At 38.1% G+C, this 21,799-nt stretch overlaps 1 protein-coding gene across 7 annotated transcripts in view; it reads left to right on the forward strand.

Moving 5' to 3' along the window:
- LOC131683704 (RIMS-binding protein 2) overlaps positions 1 to 21,799 on the forward strand; it is a 331,371-nt gene that overhangs the window by 70,592 nt on the left and 238,980 nt on the right. The window contains exon 1 of one of the 7 annotated variants that reach the window (XM_058965933.1): positions 10,740 to 10,760. The exons of the other annotated variants lie outside the window; for them this stretch is intronic. The gene's annotated coding sequence lies outside the window, so the exon portion shown is untranslated. Of the gene's footprint in view, positions 1 to 10,739; positions 10,761 to 21,799 lie in introns of those variants that run through there. 7 annotated transcript variants of the gene reach the window in all.

Here is a 21,799-nt window from a genome sequence, read left to right on the forward strand (position 1 = left end):
ACTCAGGAAAGACTTTTGACCGTCTTTTTTCAGTTTCGCCCCACTGTGCGTCGTGATTAACAAATTTATGTCAAGATACGGAGAAGTGGCTTCCATAAGAGCTGTAACTTCGCATTTTACCGGGTGTCTCTAACGTTGTTCTTGTGGTGAGAATGGTTCCGTATAAACCAACTTTTTCATACGTAACCATTTTATGCGGATCAACCGAAAATGGGACGTTTAATCAGACAATACTGGTAATGGAACCATGGTAGGTTCCTATGCCCGATTTAGACAAAAAGACACTGCACCACGGAAAACTTCGTGCAAAAGTAGCTAAAAAAATTCACCTACTATAACCGTAAACAGCACACCGTTATCTTATGTCAAACCACAAACGCCTACAAAACAAATACCGACGGGTCTGACAGGAACAAATATTCACTCAACAACAATCACGCCCAGTGACTCCAAGCCAACAACCGGCACCACCAGCAAAGAAGCGAACGTAGAAGAGGACGGATGCGTGTGTCCGTTGGCTCGCGTTTTGTTTGAAGCCCTATTGCTTTCTTAGAAAATACTTTGAATTGGCTTCTCAATATTTTGTAGTGTATTCCGTCCATTTAAACAATAAAACTCGTATTTTAAACTTGTACACAAAGTAGAAAACTCCCTTAAGAACGTTTGGTTTAACAAATGTCAACTATCAAATAAAGTTTCCTTTTTTACGCTTTCATCATCTAACAATTTGATAAGGCAAATGATTGCAAAGAGAAATTACAATTGCTATTTTTTCTCTTCTATGAATACCGGACGTGTTCGCCCATCTTCCGGGTAAAAATGCGGGCCCCCAAATACGACCCGGGCCCCAGGGCAATTGCCCTGGCTGCCTCCCCCTCTCATCGGGCCTGACTTTCTAAATATCATTCCTACGGGTTTCATATATTCTACGAAGTTATTTCAATCGTCAAAATACACAATTTTTATAAAACTTATCTATTCTTAACTCAAGCATTTTCGAATCTATTGGACATTTTTTGCAACACAATAGTTTTCTCAAATCATCTATTACTCTATTGGCGACAACGAGAGGCAAGCGAACTTTATAATGTTGATGTAGCATATCTAATCGCAATCAAGGCTGGCAGCCCGTTTTTGCTCGTTCAAAAGTTATTGCTTTTAAAAGTTTTGTCAATTTGATCAAAAATTACCTTATAACTTCTAAGTCACAACAGATTGACCGATGATCTCTTCTGAAAACATACAGTGCTGTTCGAAATAATAGCACCGCGAGCTTTTTTTTCGAGTATGGTGATTTGGCTTTGAATATGTTTTTCATGTTCGTATCGTGTATAGTGATAAAAATTCAGTTCCTGGTGGTCGTCTAATCTACTGACGCTTACCTTTCGATTTTAATAATACCACTTTACTATCATCAGCTCACTAAATGGTACGCTACTTTTCGACGGACCACTTGGCGTGAAATTCGACAAAGTTCAGACGATTGTGAAGGTTCCCTATTGTAGGTAGTGGAACCTTTCTCGGACTTCCTGCGTGCAAATTTGTCTTAATCAATCGTTTTCTACTCGTTGACATTGGAATAGAATGTTCCAGGTATTTCTAGAATTCTCTCGAAAACATAAACCTATATTATTTTGCCATCCGACCCATCAGTTTGTTAAGTTTGAGCGGATGTTGTTCGCTATCTACCGCTAGTTTCACATTGTGTATCTTTCTGGCAGAACACTGTAAAAGTTCCTGAACTTCACGGTATGTTTTGCCACAGCATTCAACCATGTGATGAAATTTCGCTCCTCGACTGTACAGTGCCTCGAACGACCCATTTTCGTGAAATACTACAATATGCAAACTTATAATTTCTGGTTAATAGTAAGCGTAGGAATACTATTCCGAACAAAATAGATTAACTAAACTGAAAATCTTGGAAAGTTTAGCGATTTGAAAACCTTTTGTGGTTGCGCTGTTATTTTTACCAGTCCCTTGGCAACCCTATACCAACATATGGAGTTTGACAGCGACCTACATATATGGGGCGTTATATCTATAAAGCCCCAAACAAAGAATTTTGTTCGGCGCTATGCGCAATATTGAAGCATTCCACATGACGTTTTGCATCTTTCGGGATGATTAGATACCATATCATTCAGAAAATCGGCACTTAGTAACCAAATACAACTTTTAATGATTCGATCCAAAATTATTGTTTTGATTTTCATGGCAGTGATACTGGCTGTACAGAGACGCCATTCTTGACAGGGGGCTGATTTTTACGAACAGCTTTATATCGACTTTCTTCCGAAATGACAGCTGTGTTTCGTAAACAATAAGCCAATGACTCCAAATGATGGCGTGTTCTACTCTTCGTACTATAAGTCACTTACAAAAACATATAATGTTATTGGAGAATAGAACATATGGGAGTATTTTACATTAAACTCGAAAAATATTTGCGCTGCTATTTTTTCGAACAGCGCGGTATGTATTTTTGCGTTGCGTTGCGTTGTGACGATGATTTTGGCGGATTGCACAATGACTTCATCATGTTTGACTGCTGATTATCTAATAAGAGTTGCTTAGGAAATGGTAAGTAGGAATTCATACCAATCCGACCCATATTAAAACCTCAACAGCATGATAGCCATCATTGCCGGCCGCCCCCATCTCCATCGTTCACGGGGAAGGATAAAGGATAAGTTAGACAGGAAGTGCTGATGCTCCACCTACTTAACGGAAGGACGACGATTCATCAGACTCTTCCATAGGTGTCGCGGAGTTGGTAGTTTGGAAGGGTCTAGGATTTGCTCCAAGCAAGCGATGCGACCTGTAAAGCATATTTTATTAGGTAGTTGTTTAGTTAGTCTTCGAGTGCACGATCACTCGAAAAAGAGATCTTGTTTAGTTTTTGGTTCTTTTTAAACTCTGGGCAGCCGGCTACCGAGAGTATACTATGTTCCCTAAACAAGAGCAATTTGAACTCCACACGGTCGACCGTGGGAGTATTGCCTAGAAAAGCTAATCTTATCTGCGTAATGGGCCGGATCACTATTTATTGCAACAGTATTTGGACAGAATTCGCTACTTCTTCTCTACGATATATTTATTGGCTTGAAAACTACCGAGTGATAACACATTATACAGGCAAAAATGGCGCGAGATGTTATAAATCAAGGAAAGTATTTCTTATTTTCCATATCAGATTGTTTGTTGAATACAAGTATACGAGCGATAATAACAAACACTGAAGGGAAATATAAAGGATGATGCACGGGCGTGTTAGCAATAACGGGGCTTGAAATTAGGTTCATAAAAACAGACGCGGCGAATTTTCAATACGTATTGACCCGTGATCATAGATACTAGTCAGATTATTCGTATTGGGGCTAATTTCCGATCAACTATTCATTTTTACGGCAACGTTTTCTCGACTAGATCTGTTCGCACCCTCTCATTCTGCTACTATCGGCAGAAGGCTGATAGCACCCAGTCGTCGCCGGTCTAAGGACCAAATGTCATCAATAGACTTAGACTCGCGTGGAGGCATGAGATAGGAAACTTGTGAGAATTTTGTTATCCCACCGTTTGACGACCAGCGCTGTATGTATCTTGATAAGACGAACAACTTTCTTGAACGTGGTGATGCTTTGTCTACGATATTTGAGAAATTATGTTGATAAAAAGCTTTTAAGGGGTCATTCACAAATAACAGTCAATAACTTCAAGTGTACTATAAATAGAGATTTTTGGTATTCAGTAAAGATGTTCGAAAAAACAGCACATTAATCACTATAACACATCCCAGAAGACATCATTGCTGTAAGCTTTCCCCTTTTCGCGTGAGTAATTTTTCGCCCGATTTTGGCGAAAAAAAACCATTGTGCAATGCTACAAACACAGAATTCACATAATTCAGAGATGTTGCCAACAGTCTGCCCTTTCATACATTGTATTCTATTTTGCACGAAATGCCTAAATTAAATTAAAACTGAAAATACCGCCAATTATCTCCAATCTCCCCTATATTTTAAGTAAATAAATCATAGATTCAAAGATTTAGAATTATCACATCCAAGTTTGAATGAGTGTAACACCGACTACACTGGTGCAGTGCACTATCAAAGATGAAAATGCCATTAGATTGTTCCCATAAGTTTTCATATTATGTGGTTAAAGGGACATGCGAAGTTTTCATTTTTATTTACCAAACCGTATATTATCATCCGTATGAAAAGGTATTAAATATCAAGGAGCTAGTCCACCATTCCATTCCAAACCAATGCATAAGAACGATTTATTTATCCGACAGCACAACATTGATTTGACGTTTGCATAAATTATACCTGTTCTGTGATTGGTTCCAGAAATATAACCAGTCGCGTTTTCGGGTCACCAGCTATCCACCATGGCACGATAAAATTGTAAAATATTGCCGAACGTGATGAACGTGTTTAAGCATACCACGACGCTATTTCCTTGATTTAAAATTTTGTGTATTCGCTGCCAGTCAGGGTGATTGGTTTCGCGGAACCGACCGCAGCAGTATTTCGCGATAAGGACACTGATGTCATTCGGAAAGAAACGATCCATGGTGGCATATTTTGCTTTTGCAGCTTAGATGGTATTGCTGCGGTTTGAGGGTGCCATCTGGCAAACGTTCCTATGAAGAACATGTAAAATGAAGGCGATATGGGTTTTCTTGTTAATTTTAAATGATAGTTTAATTTAAATCGCGGCCTTTAATCACGCACAATTTTCATGATATGTACTTAGCATGTTCACATAGCGCAGGGATAATTAGGAAGGTTTTTTTTTATCATAAAATGGCGGAATTTTTCGTAAACAATGGAAATTTTTATTTCAAACCAGCTGATACCCGCCGCGCGTTGCTGCGACTTTCAACGAAATAGAAAGAAAACACAATTTGTTCGAAGCGCCATCTGGCGGGCAAATAATCCCCAACCAATAGCACACAAACACGCTCCATAACAAATGCATGCTATGTATAAATTTTGACGGCAATCGGTTAAGCCGTTTGGGAATCCATATCATCGTCCTTGCCAACTGGCTAGACGGCAACTAAACCACCGTGGGACTTAGAAAAGGTTTGTTATGACACCCATTGTTAACACTTCTCAATTCGTAGTCTTATCCGCCATACAAAGTCTGGTTTTCTTTCATCAGGAGCAAATCACTCGTGAAACCATTCTTTCCGTGAAAAAAAAATTGAGTCTGCCAGGAAGCTTGCCGCGAGCAGGCGACTCGTAGCTCCAGAATTTGTTTAAAATCGGCATTCGCAAATGATCCACCGTCAACCATTGAGCTTCATCAGCACCTCGTCGTGTAGCATATGGGATCGGATTTTTTACCACTATTTGTTGTCCAGGGTTTTGGTTGGGTTGTTTATTTACTCGGTAACATGGACGGAACAATTTCGTTTCTCGCAAGCATGCAAAAAATCGCACAAATAACAAACGACATGCGCGTGAAATTGCTAGTATGTTTATTATGCAATGTTTTCACTTACAGTTAATGCTTGTTCTGGGCCGCTCAAAATTATTTCATACTCTCGTCGCTAATATAATCGGTACGTTTTTTGTTGTAGGTTGAGTTTGTTTACTGTTTTTAATTATTTTTTCGATATTACTTGATGCTTTCATGTTCCATGTTGATGTTGACATTTTCTTGACTTCTTTCTAAATTTTGATTATGAGATGTTTGATAGTTGTAGGTAAAAAAATATTGATATGCGCTTCAATTTAGCCCAGAAATCCTTAATTGAATGCAGTTGTGGAGCATTTGGGGGGTTATCAGCTTTTTGTACAAAAGGTATGCCACAATCTTCCATCGCGTCCAAATATTTTTGGCATAATAGCCATGTGCTAGTTTAGGCGTTTGCTGCCATTTTGTTTACATGGTATCTTCTAGCGGGTCGAAATCAACACTGGATGTTTAAAATATGTGTGCCTAGAGTATGACGTTTAGTATGGTGCCTTGCGCAGGGTTACATTTTTGTTTTAATGCAGGAAGGGTTGTCATAATTTCATTCCGCATACGCTACGAAAGAAATCACTATATCGTTATACCATATATGCATATAAGCTGCAATTCTGAAAAACGAGATATTTCTACGAAACTTGACCAAATTGGCAAATTTTGCACTAGAAGAGCAGCTTTTGCTGTGTAAAATCAGAACCCATTCACATTTAAGGATAGATCACAAAATTAAAAAAAATCAGTGTTCCCCATACGTCATCGTTTCACATTGTTGAGCATAAAATTTGCTATAAATAGCAATAGACTAAACATTTATTCGATGAACACATAAAAACTGTATTAGGTTTTTCATTGCAAACTTACTCTGGCTATTACAAAACGATCAACTATTCAGTAAAAGAAACAGAGTTATCAAAAGTCTTCCAAAACATAGCAACATGTATAATGAATTAAAAATCAGGAAATATGAGGTAATGAGACTTTTTTGTTCATGCATTATTGTTCTATTGCAAATGTTTCACATTTCCTGCTTTTCCACCGTTTCCCTCTCTCCTACAAAAGCTGCATAAAAATCACCTAAACAGATTTCAGTGACTATCGGAACATCGTTACTGGCAGAACTCAAGGGCCCCTCTGGCAATTTTTGTCTGGCTACGTGCTTGTAATGTAATGTATTTTTCAATCATCCCATAATATTTCAATTGAATTTGGCGAGGGTCAAAAATGTTTCATAGGATGTGAAATTTGGTATCTGCGCTTACTTTGAATCTTGATATACTATGAAGGATGCAATGCCTTACTGCCTCGCTCTACCATGGTATTTGTCTTGTCAGATTTTATAGTGAGTCCGATTCCGCAAGCCTCCCTTTTAAAAGACACAAATGCCTCTTCTACTGCTCTGCGCTCAACGCCATTACTGTTGATGTCTTACGTGAAATCAATCGTATCGCAAATTCGAGTGCTATGTTGAGCAATACATCATAATGTGCATTGTTCTGCTTCAACTCATCTAACATCACAAACATCTTTCCGGTTATTTTGACACTTGATTTTGAGCTATCGGGCATCACAGGAATCAGATTAGTAAGCTTTACCAGAAAGTCATGTTCGAGCTTTATCAGCTACAGATCGCTTCGTCTCACCGAATCTCACACCGTTTTAAAACTCCTGGAATTTACTCAGAATTTGGTTATTTGATCCATCATTGACAGTCCTTTTCGAAACCGGCTCTAGTATTCGCCGACAAATGGATTCAGTCAACAAGCGCTGTGCTGTCTGCTAAAAAGTGCACTAGAGAGTACCTTATAGGCGGCATTCAGAATCGTTACGTGTCGGGTGTTATTGCACTCGAGTTTGTGGCCCTTTTCGAAGATACGGCATAAGAGGCCACAGAACCAATCCAACCTTTATCCTCCCAGATTATCTCGATCATAGCTTGTCCATCAACTCCAATCCTTATTCTGTTTGTGTCTTTTCTACACGTTCGACCATTCAATAACAACTCGAAGTGCTCCTTCCAGTACGATCTCCCAAGAGATTCACGTCGGGAAAATGTACTTTTGCATATAAAATATTGAAAATAATCCATAAAGAATTGTAAAACGATCCATAAAGAAGTTGTCCATGTTCCATAAAACAAAACTGAAAATCCATAAAACAATGTGAATGATCCATAAAAAGGGGTGATTTGATCCATAGATTATGTAAAATTGAACCATAAAATGATTGATGCCAATCGAGCTGACATTCCTTTAGACAGAGCAAACAAATTTCTTTGTTTTTTAGTGTGTTTTGGGCAGTCCTCATTTCATTATATTCTGAATTGCGCATATTTTGTCGTATATAATTTTAAATGTTCTTTGATTTGCTGGCATTGTAAATGAACATGTACACACCCGTTGATACCAATCGAGCTGACATTCCTTTAGACAGAGCAAACAAATTTCTTTGTTTTTTAGTGTTTATTTGACCAACTAGGAAACTAATTCACTGGGTATTTAATGCGCGTGGGGAATACGCATGGTCTTGTCTGAGTGAATGGTGACTTTCGCAAGAATTGAAAACCAGTTACCAATTTTCGGCAGTCACATATGAACGAAGAAGGAATGTTTTATTGTCATATTCTTTGGTTTACTTTTAGTCCATTAAATCATTAAGAAATTATATGAATTGTTATTGTATTAAGTATTTGCATATGCTTTGGAGTCGTACATGCATTATATTACTGTCACGAAAAATAATTCGTTTGTTACGAAACCTTCAATTACATGGGTATATTAACAAATGTCTCGAGACACTAAAAGTAATCGCTTTTCATTATATTGTATTGTTTTTGGAATGCCTTGTTCCACCGGAATGAAGAGGCAAGGAATAATAAAATCGTTCACCTTTCATTCGATTCAATTAAACATAAGCAATTTCCCGACTTTCGGCTGTCCGGAACTTCATCTTTTTTGCAAAACGAGCATTTCAAAATTAATTCAATAAACGATAAATCTTTCATAAATTCTTAGCAGCTGGCTGTCCCGAGCAAAAACCTTATGATAACACTACTGAGAGTTGAATAGATCGTATCACTCATTAAGGTGAATCCAGATTTGTGTAACTCTTCACTTCATCTTACTAACAAAAACTACTTCCCATGGCAAACGTGGAGATGCAGAGGTACACACTATCTCCATAACAACGTTTGTTACACTAACATTCTTTCCCTTCCCCGATAACCGTAAGGACGTGGCCGGATGGATAGCAACTCCCAGGCCCCGCTCGTTGATTTTCTGTGCAATTCCGCTTGTTCTGGTCAATAGCGGAGTAGCAACTACGAATTGTACGGTCTTCATGCTCATGCTCATATAGGCTAGTAGGCATTGATTAAGCTATAATTCTAACAGGGTTCTGACATTCCATGTACCGAATCAGTTTCCTTGAATTATTGAACTGTCCTTTGCTGATTGTTTCATCCTGTAGCTATTATTTCATTTTCGGGGTTGTTTTGTAGTTTCTTCGTACTTGGCTGCCATCTTAGATATAGCTGACGATTTCTCCTTCAGCTGCCCGTTTCGAAACAGACAATATTTAAACCCGCTCCAAAATTCTAGCGCAACTGTCCTACTACACACGGGGAACATGCCATTCGCAGTAAGTTTTTCCAATTCTTGATTATTTATCAAAAAACTTTTTCTCGAGCATAACGGTGTGTTTGTTTAACTTTGCATGTTAGAAAGTTTCTAATTCTTCATAACACATACCGGTGAAAAACGATGTCTTGAACAGCCTATCTTTCAAAACTGCTTATAAAGTCAATTACAATTATTAAACATGGGGGTTTATGGTGGTTTTTAGCATTCATTGTGGACAGTCTTATAAACTGTAAAGATTTGCATTTTCCTTCACGTCTCGTAAACGTGAGTGAGCAAGTAGGCAAGAGGCTGCCACTGAACGAGTAAAACTTGAATAACCAACTTCACTGTGATGATACCACGTGACTGCATATATCCCATGGCAAACTAGTAGGATTCCAATTGCAAAATCACGTAACGCTTACATCTTCGAACGTGGTCCTGTTTCACTTTGTTATGGTGTCTTGGGGAAAGCAATAATCCTTGGTGTGTCATTTCGCCGCCAAATAATGGCCCCTGATAGAGAATGTCTTGTTCACATTCCCGAAAAACCTCGCATTAGTTCTACGAGAAACGGAAGTGTAGCAATTTCCCACCATTCGCGAAACACCATCCAATAGTTTCTCCCTGTTATACAACACACCGTTTAACATCGAATGTTTCGCTTTCCCCCAGTCTGTCTACCATCAGATTCCTTTCTCCTTTTGTGGGAACGTACGAATGACAACGGTTAGAGTGGGGCTGTCGGAATGCGTTATCGCTGCGGGAGAATTGTGTGAGCACATGGTTTCCCTATTCTCCCATATCTCTGACTCGGCAGAAAATGCTTTTTTGTATCTATCGATATCAAACCCAAGCCATGAGGAATAGTATACAGCCCTTTGCATGAATCTGGCTAGGAACCGGAAAAGAACGATGACTCAAGCAACTTCGTATCTTCGAATCAGTGAAAACCGTTGAGCAATTACGAACGATTCTCATATTTCCGTCCGGCAGGCACAAAACATAAACATCAGTAGCAGGTATGACACTTCGTTCATCGGGAGAAAATATTGATTTCAGTTCGGTGGATGAACTAACCACCCTCGCAGTGGCCACCCATCAGCTGACACCCCGCCAACATTTGCACGCAAAGGAAAAACCTTCCCACCATAACACGATCGGAAATATGAGTAATATTGCTATTGATTTTCCTGTTGGTACTCCATATGCACTTAGTTTCTGTTGCTCTCCTGCTGGGCGTGCGTTTTATTCCCTGATGGCTGTCGTGTTATCTCCATGACACATTATTGTTTTATTTATTTGAAATACTTGTAGTGGAAAGCACCATAAGTGAACTAGCGGAAAAAGCAAGTGAACTCGTGATGCAGATATTGCTTGACATTTGGTCTACAGGGGAATGTTGGTTTTTCTTTTGCTCGTCTGTTTGTGGCACTTACAGTGGTGTTCCTGGTACCGTCTGGATCGTGCCCGGTGGCGTAGTGTTGTGTTGAGGTAGCTTATTGTGCAGTATGTAAATGCTTATCTGAGAAAATGGATGAAATTGGTTGCATGAAAATACGTTCAAAAATTAGTTTCTTATAGATTTCTGCATGCAGATGAAAAAGATAGTGTAAAAACATTTCTGTGGAGTGCTTCAAAATTATTACTGTAAGTACAATATAACCTTTATTGAGTAAATGCAGGATAACTAGTAAATAGAGGTTAACAATATGGTTTGAAGTTTCCTCAAAAGATCACTCACTTTTGATATGGCAACCACATTTTCATCATAGCCTAGTGGTGAATCGTAGTGACTATTTGAAATAAAGAATGCAATGTTCGAAGTGTACGAGTTACATTCCTCGTTCACATAATTATCACGTGTCACAGTTCTCTCATCATACATATAAGAACCAATCGACAACCTAATAACATATTCTATCTAAAAATATATACGCCAACCAGAGCTAAAAATATTCAAATTCATTGAATGAAAATTGATCATATTCAGCCGCATTCATTTTCAATATTCAGTGACGCAGCTGAAAACGTCAAACGAACAAACCGCCCATTCATCCATGCAGATTTTCATTCGTCTCCGATTATTACACGTAGTAACCGTGCAGCAACGAATCAAACGCATCAAAGTAGGCCCGGACACAATGTAAGCGATGATGATTGTTGTTTCATATGCTTTACCGGCATTTGAAAACATTTTCGTAGATAATTAGTTAAATGAATATATTGTACGATATTCAACTGAATGAATAAGGATGGGTATTTGAACGAATATTTTTTCTATTCACCGTGAGTCGCATCAGGTTCATTTTCAACCGTCAAAAAAGAGCTTCGATTATTTTTAACTCTGACGCCAACTATGCCGATATCGCTCGGGAATTCATGTGAGACAATCTCATATTGTCTCAGTCATTATAATTATGTTCTTTTACACACAAGATAGTTAGCTTCCCTTGGCCAACAAAGTATAATCTCTTGTAAATTTTTCTAATTGTCGAAACACTGAGACCAAGCACGAAGCCAGAAAAAAAGTTCGGGAGGTGCCCAAGAGTTTTGAAGTAAAATATCGGTTTTAAAAACATCTACCAGAAACGATGTTTCGATATACACTGATGTTTTCTATGCGAATATTCCAAGTTTTATGGTTTTAATTTATGCGGATACATGTTTCGATATATGTCCATGCCATCATTGGTAGCTAGCTGTTTGAATGCGATAGAGATTTTACTCCGGGGCTATGCAACAAGATCGGCACACTGGTAAGACAGTATTGTACAGCAGACTGAATTTGAAGGTGCAAGTTCCAACTGAGTAAAATAAAAAATATACCCAATAAACTTGTGCAGATAAAATTATTATGCCAGATTTTCGTTATGCCCAGTTTGCCTAAAGGGACGAGCAACAAAGCATGCGTAAATTCGTTCACTCCTGCGGCCGCAGCCAACTGTTAATCACCAAATAGTCCATATTTGCTCGCTGATAACTCAACTAAACGGATTTAATAACGTCACAGTAGGTCAGTAGATGCGCGAACCACGAACGAGCGATGAAGCTGGAACTGCAAAGAGCAGCGTAGAATCTTTGCTAGTGAACAATCATGGACAAGGCTACGCGAAGCTTTCTGGATGTAGAAAAAATATAGAACATTTATATTAAAGTAAAACTAAATATTTATGGCGACTTTAATCAACGTAAATGAAGTATTTCACACAACAATCGAATATTCAATTTTCATTCATCAAAAATCTTTCCCGAACGACTTGGACATAGAGCCGAATTTGAAGAAGTCAAACGTAGAATATGTAGAATAAATTGGCAAACTTTATTGAGCATAGAAGGATAATGTCAACGAAGCAATTACTAAATTCTATTTAGTTGTGATGAATTTAATCTCTGAAACAGTACCAATAGCAGAAGACGAAAAATTCTTGAGGGCAATAGCCTGTGTGGTTCCACCAACATATGAGAACCATAACAAATAGAAAACAAAAGACACATAACATTACAAATCGATAAAACTACTTGCTCCCAACTCGACATAGCTATTAACACTGCACATGAAGAATATAAACGTAAAATCGAGAATGAAATTAAGATCTGTTCAAAGAATTTCTTCAATTACGTGAAAACGAAATTGAAAAGTAGCAACTGTCATCCCAAATGCATTTTGACGGACATGTAGGAAATTACAGTTCTGAAATATGCAATTTATTAGAAAAAAATCTTTCCAGAAATGTGTACTTTATATTTCGTACCAGACCGCGACCGCGGCTACTTTTCGTGTACACCTGACATTTGACATTTCCGTCCAGTCCACGAACTATTTAAACACGAAATTAGCACTGCACAAAAAAATCGCATCAAGAGGACCTGAACCTGGCGGAATTCCACCAATATTTAAAAAAATAGCCGAAGAATTCACTCTATCTTTACTTGATATTTTCAACATGTCCCTGAAAAATGGAATATTCCCAGAAATGTGATAATCAACCTTTTTAGTGCCAATGTTTAAATCAGGTACTAAAGCGGACATCCGAAACCATCGTGGGATTGCCATTATCTCATGCATTCCAAAATTATTCGAAAGCATAATAAATGACAAAATATTTCAGCATCTAAAAATCAAATTACAAGCAAACAGCATTGCTTTTATAATAGCAGCTCAACAACTTCCTTTTAGAATTTGTTAGATTTACAGCAAATGCAATGGACAATGGCAACCATGTGGGAATTCTCACCACAGACTTTAGTACAACATTCGACCGTATTGAGATATTGTTTATTACTTTTCAAACTGTAAGAATATGGCATAAAAAATAAACTTCTGAAATTGCTCGAAACATATTTAACGAAACGCGAACAAACAGTTCGCATTTAGAATACTCTCTGAACCAATTTGCGTCACCTTTCGCGTACCCCAGGGCTTCCACTTAGGCCCTCTTCTTTTTATTTTGTACGTAAATTACATTACCTTTATACTCAAACACAGGCCCGATGAGAGGGGGGGGGGGTCAGCCAGGGCAATTGCCCTGGGGCCGGGTCGTGTTCGGGAGCCCGCATTTTTACCAGAAAAATAGGCGAACATGTGCGGTATTCATAGAAGAGCAATAAAAATAGTAATAGTAATTTCTTTGTAATCATTTGCCTTATTAAATTGTTATATGATGAAATCGTAAAAAATGAAAATTTTATTTGATAGTTGACATTTGTTAAAACAAACGTTCTTAAGGGAGCTGTCTACTTTGTGTACAAGTTAAAATAAACGAGTTTTATTGCTTGTATCGACGGCATACACTATAAAATATTGAGAAGCCACTTCAAAGTATTTTTGTAGAAAGCAATTAAGCGCCAAACAGAAATGCGAGTGCACGGACAAACGCATCCGTCCTCTTCTACGTTCGCTTCTTTGATGGTGGTGCCGGTTGTTGGCTTGGAGGCACTGGGCGCGATTGTTGTTGAGTGAATATTTGCTCCTGACAGATCCATATTGTATTTGTGCAATCGTATATGCTATGCTATGCTATGACAGATCCGTAGATATTGGAATTGTAACCGTTTGTGGTTTGACATAAGATAAGGGTGTGTTGTTACGGTTATAGTAGACGGGCTTTTCTTAGCTGCTTTTGCACAATGTTTTCCGTGGTGCAGTGCTTTTTTGCAGATTTCGCGCATAGGAATCTACCATGGTTGCATATCCAGTGTTGTCTGATGAGGTACTAACTCATGCTGAACTATAAGGCTTAGGTTTAAAAGGGCCCGCTAGTAATACACGCCTTGGGGCGGCTCTCGATGGCCCTGCTCAAACATCTTAAAGTGCTTACATATGCAGACTACATGAAACTTTTCATGGAAATGAGAAATGTCAAAGACGCTGAAGTGTTACGAAACGAAATCAATCTATTCCACATATGGTGTAGCAAAAGTCTACTTCAACTTAACGCATAGAAGTGTGACTGAATAACCTTCAGCAGAAAAACTTCAAATATTTCTATAGACACACACTCAGACAACCAACTTGTAGAATACGCAATAAAATCAATATACAATACATGGTCGGTGTTAACACAGACCGGACTAAGTCGCAAAACATAAAAATGAGATAATGATAACATTGGGTGAAGAATTTCTTCAGCTACATTCAACTTTTGCCAGATTTGAGATATGTAACCATAAACAAGAATTATGGCAAAAAATAATCACCAATTATAACGTAAAGGATGCTGCGATTCAAACTTTAAACCCGTTTTTCTTGAAATTAATATTTTGTCACTTAGTCCGACTTGACACCGACCACACATACAGACCACCTTTGGAATATTGCAGCGTGGTATGGAACCCATACACTGTTCTGTACGAATAACGCATCGAATCATCCCAAAAACATCTTCTGTACGAATTCATAAACTAAACTGGGCGACATTTCCTCTTCCATCTATTAAAGCACGTTATTAATATACAAACACTCGAAGAACGCCGCGAATTTGCCGTACTTTGCTTTATCAACGACATTATTTTTCAACGTGTGCAATCCGTATCATAACTTTCGTAAATAAAATTTTATGTACCTAGCTGTCAACTAAGAATTCTTTATTTATTCCAAGGTCAATCTTTTAGAACAAACTATGCTAAAAATATTCCCGTCAACAGAATGATGCGTCATTTAATGAAAATTGCAAAATAATCGACCTTTCCATGTCTAGAGAACAGTAAATAGTAACACAGGAATAATGAATAGTATATAAGTAAATATTGTAATACAATTCTATGACGTCTACATATGCTTGACGATAACAATCGAATAAACATCGACATAAAACCAGAAACAGTTGTTGTATATTGTTATCGTTCTACGTCTAAACGTCGTTTATCGTAGAACGATATTTCCCTTTAAAAAGGCCAAAACCAGTGGCCGTAACGTCGGGCAGTATACATAACCCGCTTCCGATTTAAAAAAACCGAAAAGCCGAGCAATAAAAAACTAAACATAATAAACGTTTTACGGTCGTATTTGTATATTTTGTATTAAACGATTTTTTATTAGCGAAGCGCTTTTCTGGTAGTCTTAGGAAGTCATACTACGAATTTGATATAATGTGAGAATAGTTCTGTTAATAGCGCTAATATAAAAAAATTACAACTATTGGATATTCAATAGCTTGAGTTTGTGCTACCCACGCTGAGTTGCAAAACAAATAATTGATCGGGACTAGCTGAAATTACATAGAGAATCAGTAGATAATACTGCCTGGGAATAACAAATCATCATGCAGTGTACAGCTCCTGGTAATCCAAAGTTGTTTATTGGTTAATACCAGTACCGGTAGAGCTCATACGTAGATCGCAGCAGAAAACAGGACTGTTAGTCCGACACTTATTATTATTAGAGGCCGTATAAACTACAGCGTACGCCACAAGTGTCACGGGAGAAGGGAGATTGAGAGTAGGGATAGGTATTCGATTAAAAATTGTGTTGGAATTCACGAGCGATTCAAAATTTCGGGAGTCTTTGTGCGACTCATTAGATGTCGTTTTAGGAATATCGTAAGGATAAATAGCGAGAAAATGTTTATACTTACACTACCCGTCAAAAGTTTAGAATCGCTTCAATAAGTTTTGCAACACCCATACTGAATATTGTAGCACCTCAAAATGTTTAGCATCACCTTAAAAGGATAAATTCGGTATACTATATCTCAAGATTATTCTTATTTACAAAGAAACTCTCTTCAGCAAAGTTGAATTTTGAGACAGAATGTTGCAACTACGTGGCACTAGTGTGCATTTGAGGTAAATCATTTCAGCTTGCTTTATCTCGTTTCCCGAACTACCCACATAGTTCGTTTCTTCAGTAAAATTGTTCAAAATGGCCGTGTGGACGATAATCATTTTAGTTCGGTATGCTGTTACCACGTGGCGCTAGTGTACATGTGTAATAATGCATTTTGGATTTTTTCAATCAAGTGATTCTGACTACCTAGCAAGTTCGTTTCGTCAGATAAATTTATAACAAAACAGATGCCGTGCGGAGATTGATTAGTTCAATTCGAAACACTGCCACCTTGCTACTTTAGGATGCATTGGATCGTAAAGTGATAAAAAGGATCATAACCTTTTTCGATAATGTTTAAAAGAACACCCCAGCGATATAAATTAAGATACTCGTAAAAAGTCTATATTTCGTATGTCAAGGTAATGATCAGTACTGATGCAGTATATTTTGAGGAAGCCAATATATATATATAGGGACCATTCATAAATTACGTAACGCAAAAATTGCCCAAAATTAACTCCCCCCTCCCCCATGTAACAAATTGTCACAAATTTCTCTATCCACCCTCCCCTATTACGCAACAAATTCTTTGAATTTTTTTCTTCAGTAAAACATGTTTCGTAACGTTCTAGCTTACTCCACCTCCCCCATATGTAACAATATGTAACAAGTTCTCGGAACCCCCCCCCCCCTAAAGCGATACGTTACCTATTAATGGTCCCTAATTGCTTAGAAAACTAGCTCTTATCAATTAGGTCAATTAGAATTAGGTGGTCATCAAAGTGGGACAAAAAATAGATTCCTGCTCCGAGCAACTTTTTGGATATCTTTCGGGTTCTAGAACAACTGTGCAAATTCTTAGCTCGATGGGTGAAACTATATTTTTGCGCCCACGGTTTAAAGTTTACATGGGATTTAGCATGGGGAAATTGATTTTCTCAAGACAATTCCTCCTCCTTTGCCTCCTAAATATAAACCGATATGTGGTTTTTATAAGAAATTTAACAAAGAAGCAAAGTCAAGTCAAAGATGTGATGCTTGCGTTGCGTTGTAATTTTAATCGAGGCTTCCATACAAACCGAACCGAAAGATTCACTCTGCAAGACGGATGCACTAGTAGTTTTACGCGCGCGTCGTTTGTCCCCCTTTCCTGTCAGCATACGACCACAGATCGTAGCCGATCTTCACTAATGCCACTCCCGCTCGAAACGAAACTGAGACAAACTTCAATCGGTCAACCTGTTGTAGTGAACGAACTGACAGCGGTTGGGGATAGAACCCGACCCAGTCCCGAGTTTAAGCAAAAACGGCAAAAAGGTAGCCTGTGCCCCGGTTGGCACCGCGGGGAGGTAAGGGATAGGAGTTCTGTATCAGAGGTGAATGGCGACATCGATTGGCCTCATGTTGCACTATAATACAGCTTTGCCAACCGACTATCAAACGATCTGAAGCTTGTGGAAAAAGTTATAAGACAAAAACCGATTGATGCTCTGACGATTGATAAAATATTCATTTTTTCTAGCACCACTGCTGGTGGGTATCGATTTAGATGCAACTTTTTTTTATAGCTCTTAGGGGTCATCCATATAACAAGTGGACAATTTAGGGGAGGGTAGGGTCACGAAAAAGTCCATGCTTGTCCATGGGGGGTGGGGTGTAGGAAATGTCCACGTGGACTTTTATAAGAAAATGAAAAAAAAAGCAATCCTACTTGGTGTGAGCGCTTACCTTCATTTTTTTTCAAGATTTTGAGATAATCAAAGTGCTTATAACAGCACAGTGTGTGAGTGAGCATGCATCTGCTAAAACTGAAAACATCGATGGTAACAATTATCGAGAATAAAATGAGAGGGAATCGCACAAAGCAAAATCCGAGAACAAATTTCTGCCTGTTTCACATGAATGAAATTATAAGCCATTTGAAGAATCCATAGGTTACTTCAATTTTATGATGAATCTTTAAAACGTAAATATAAGATATCATATTATGATTTCGTTCAGAAATGAGATATTTCCATGGAAGTATCACAAAAGACTAAAGGAGTGTATTACATTCTGTGGTTGAAGTTTGAACGACTTTCATTAAATACTGCAGTATCATAGTAGTCTAACACATTGAAAAATTTTCTAAATACCCATTTTTATGAAACTACCCGAAATGTTTTTAGAAAGTCCACGTGGACATCGTAGGGGGGTGGGGTACGGGAATTGTCCACGCTTGTCCACAGAGGGGGAGGAGGGGGTCAAAAACGAAGGTTTTTTGTCCACGTGGTATATTAATGGATCCTTATTGGGTCAAAATCAATAACCTGAGCTGTTTGGTCCCACCACAAGTGTTTTGAGTGTTAAAATTTTGTTTTTTGTACACAATAAGAAAGAGTTAAAACATTTTGTATATAATTCGACCGTCAGCAGCAGTGATGCTATGAGAATTGAAATTTCCATCAATCGTCAGAGCATCAATTGGCTTTTGCTTAATACCTTTCTCCACAAGCGTTAGATCGATTTACGTTCTTCGAGACTTGGCTTCCTATGAAAACAATATATCGATTTACATTTAGGAGGCAATGGGCGACTCCTGGAGGAATTATTTTGTGAAAGTCAGTTTCCCCATATGAAATCCCATGTAAACATTAAACAGTGGGCGCAAAAATATTGTTTCACCGATCAAGCTCAGAATTTGCACAGTTGTTCTAGGGCCTAAATTATACCCAAAAAGTTGCTCGGAGCAGAATTTAATTTTTTTCAAATTGCGCGACAATGGTTTAACGATAATGGAGAGCAGTACATGCTAGGAGAGCTGAATCCACCAAATTATTCTCAGTTTCGCCCAACAGACAAGTAATGGGTGAAAATGAAGATTAAGTCAGCAGTCACCAGCGTCACATTTGTCGGAAGTGAAAATGAGCCGAATCAGCTAGTCAAAACCGGGAACTAACAAGGCGATCACTGGCACCGGAAACAACAAAAAAAACGTTTCTCTTATTTTCATGAAAAATTTGTTATTATCTTTGTTTCATATTTTGTTTTGCGATTCCGAAAAGGTCCACGCATTTTTAATTTAATTTTATTACACGAATAAAATTAGTGGTCTAAAAAACAAATAAATCAAATGAATAAAATTAATAAACATGAAAAAGTAAAAAAAATGAAATGAAATAAATTAATTGAGAGAATAGATTAAATCAATATTTGAAAAAAAAAATCTGAAATAATAAAATTATTCAAGCTAAATAAATAAATAAATAAATCAGCTGAATATTCGAAAAAAATATTTCAATGAACAAAAAAATCAACAAATTTGAAACAACTGAAACTATTACAGCCTGTGAAATAAATCAAACTAATTACCAGTTTACATAGTCTCCCTTTGCAATGCAGCATCCAGGCCCGACGAGAGGGGGGGTCAGGGGGGGCAACTACCCTGGGGCCCGGGTCTGTTTTGGGGGCCCGCATTTTTAACTGAATTAAATTTATTTTAATTTAATTGATGAAGTTTATTGTTTCTGTCGACACTGCAAATATATTACAATCAACTACTTCAACTTTAGCGGCATTAATTGGGTTCGCAATAATACATCATTTCTGTACCCAGACTCATCACACTCATCAACTAACACGTGTATCACTCAGCTACTCGACGGTTACAGCACCGCGGGGCTAGTTCAACTATGTGACGTCACTAATGACAACAACTGTATTTTGGATCTTTGCTTTGGAAGCCAGGAGCTCTCCGATCACTTTGCCGTTTGTCGTGCTCCAGCTCCTCTCGTTAAACTATGCCAACACCACCCTGCTCTTCATTGTTTTCTCCGAAAATGTGTACCTTGTACATTCGAAGATACCACTGAGAAACTGACATATGCCTATCGCAAGACAGATTTTCGAGGAATGCACCTTTTCTTGTCTCGTATCAATTGGAATGAAATCTTGTCACAATCTGATGCAAACGCAGCGGCTGAAATTGTTTCGAACGTACTGATTTATGCTATCGACCAGTTTACTCCTAAAAAACTCAATCATGGCTGTGAATATCCTCCATGGTCGAATCGTACACTAAAAAAGTTTAAATTGGCCAAAAGGTCAGCTCTAAAAAAGTTTTCGAAATACCGAACCGATATGCTAAAGAATCAGAATCTTTTTAAATCATTGTTACAAGAGACTTAATAAGTCTCTCTTCAATTCCTACCTTCATCGTATTCAGAGCCACCTTCGTAACAATCCAAAAAAGTTTTGGAATTACGTTAATGAACAGAGGCGTGAGTCAGGTTTACCCACTTCTATGTCGCTGGGTTGTTTAGAAGCGACTTCATTGCCGGACATCTGTGAGTTATTTCGCCAACAATTCAGCAGTGTTTTTACCAATGATACTCTTAATAATCAACAAGTCTCCGCAGCAGCCGACAACATTCCCCGTAGGACTAGTATTGGACCTCATTTCACGATATCTTCCGATATTGTACAAAAAGCTTGCACAAAACTCAAGTGTTCTAACACTCCTAGACCTGACGGAATCCCATCATCTATCATTAAAAAATGCTCGTCGTTGCTTTGCCTACCTCTGTCCGTCGTTTTCAATATATCGTTAAGTTCCGGAGTGTTACCTACCATCTGGAAATCATCTTACGTTTTTCCGGTTTATAAAAAAGGATCCAAAAGCGAAGTTCCCAATTACCGAGGAATCGCATCTTTATGTGCACTATCGAAATTATTGGAGCTTATCGTTCTCGAGTTTTTGACACATTGTTGTTCTAGATACATCTCAGAAACTCAACACGGTTTCATTCCCAGGCGATCTACTTGCACTAATTTATTAGCCTACACCTCATTTATCGCTCGCTCGCTACAGGATCGATTGCAGGCTGATGCAATATACACCGATCTGTCGGCCGCCTTCAATAAAATCAACCAATGGCTTCGATCTTACTTGTCAGGCCGTAAAATGTCTGTTAAAATCGGGAATCATCTATCCTCATCCTTCGACGTAACGTCCGGCGTACCTCAAGGCAGCCATATCGGTCCTTATATTTTCCTTCTATACATAAACGATCTGCATTCATTGATTAAGTGCTTCAAGGTGTCTTATGCCGATGATTATAAGTTATTCCACATAGTTAAAAGTTACTCTGATGCTTTGTTTTTGCAATCTCAGTTAGACATTTTCGCTAATTGGTGCATGACTAACAGGATGGTTTTGAATGCCTCGAAGTGTTCTGTGATTACGTTTGCACGAAAACGCTCCATCGTAACATTCGACTACACTATCTTGCAAAACAAATTAAAAAGAGAAACTACAGTGAAAGATTTGGTGGTTCTTGTGGATTCAAAGCTTACATTTAAGGATCACATTGCTTTTATCTCGTCTAAGGCTTCGCGTAATCTAGGAGTTATTTCTAGGGTTACTAAGCATTTCACTAAC

Source organism: Topomyia yanbarensis, chromosome 2, assembly GCF_030247195.1.
Source record: "Topomyia yanbarensis strain Yona2022 chromosome 2, ASM3024719v1, whole genome shotgun sequence".
Taxonomy (NCBI): Eukaryota; Metazoa; Arthropoda; class Insecta; order Diptera; family Culicidae; genus Topomyia; species Topomyia yanbarensis.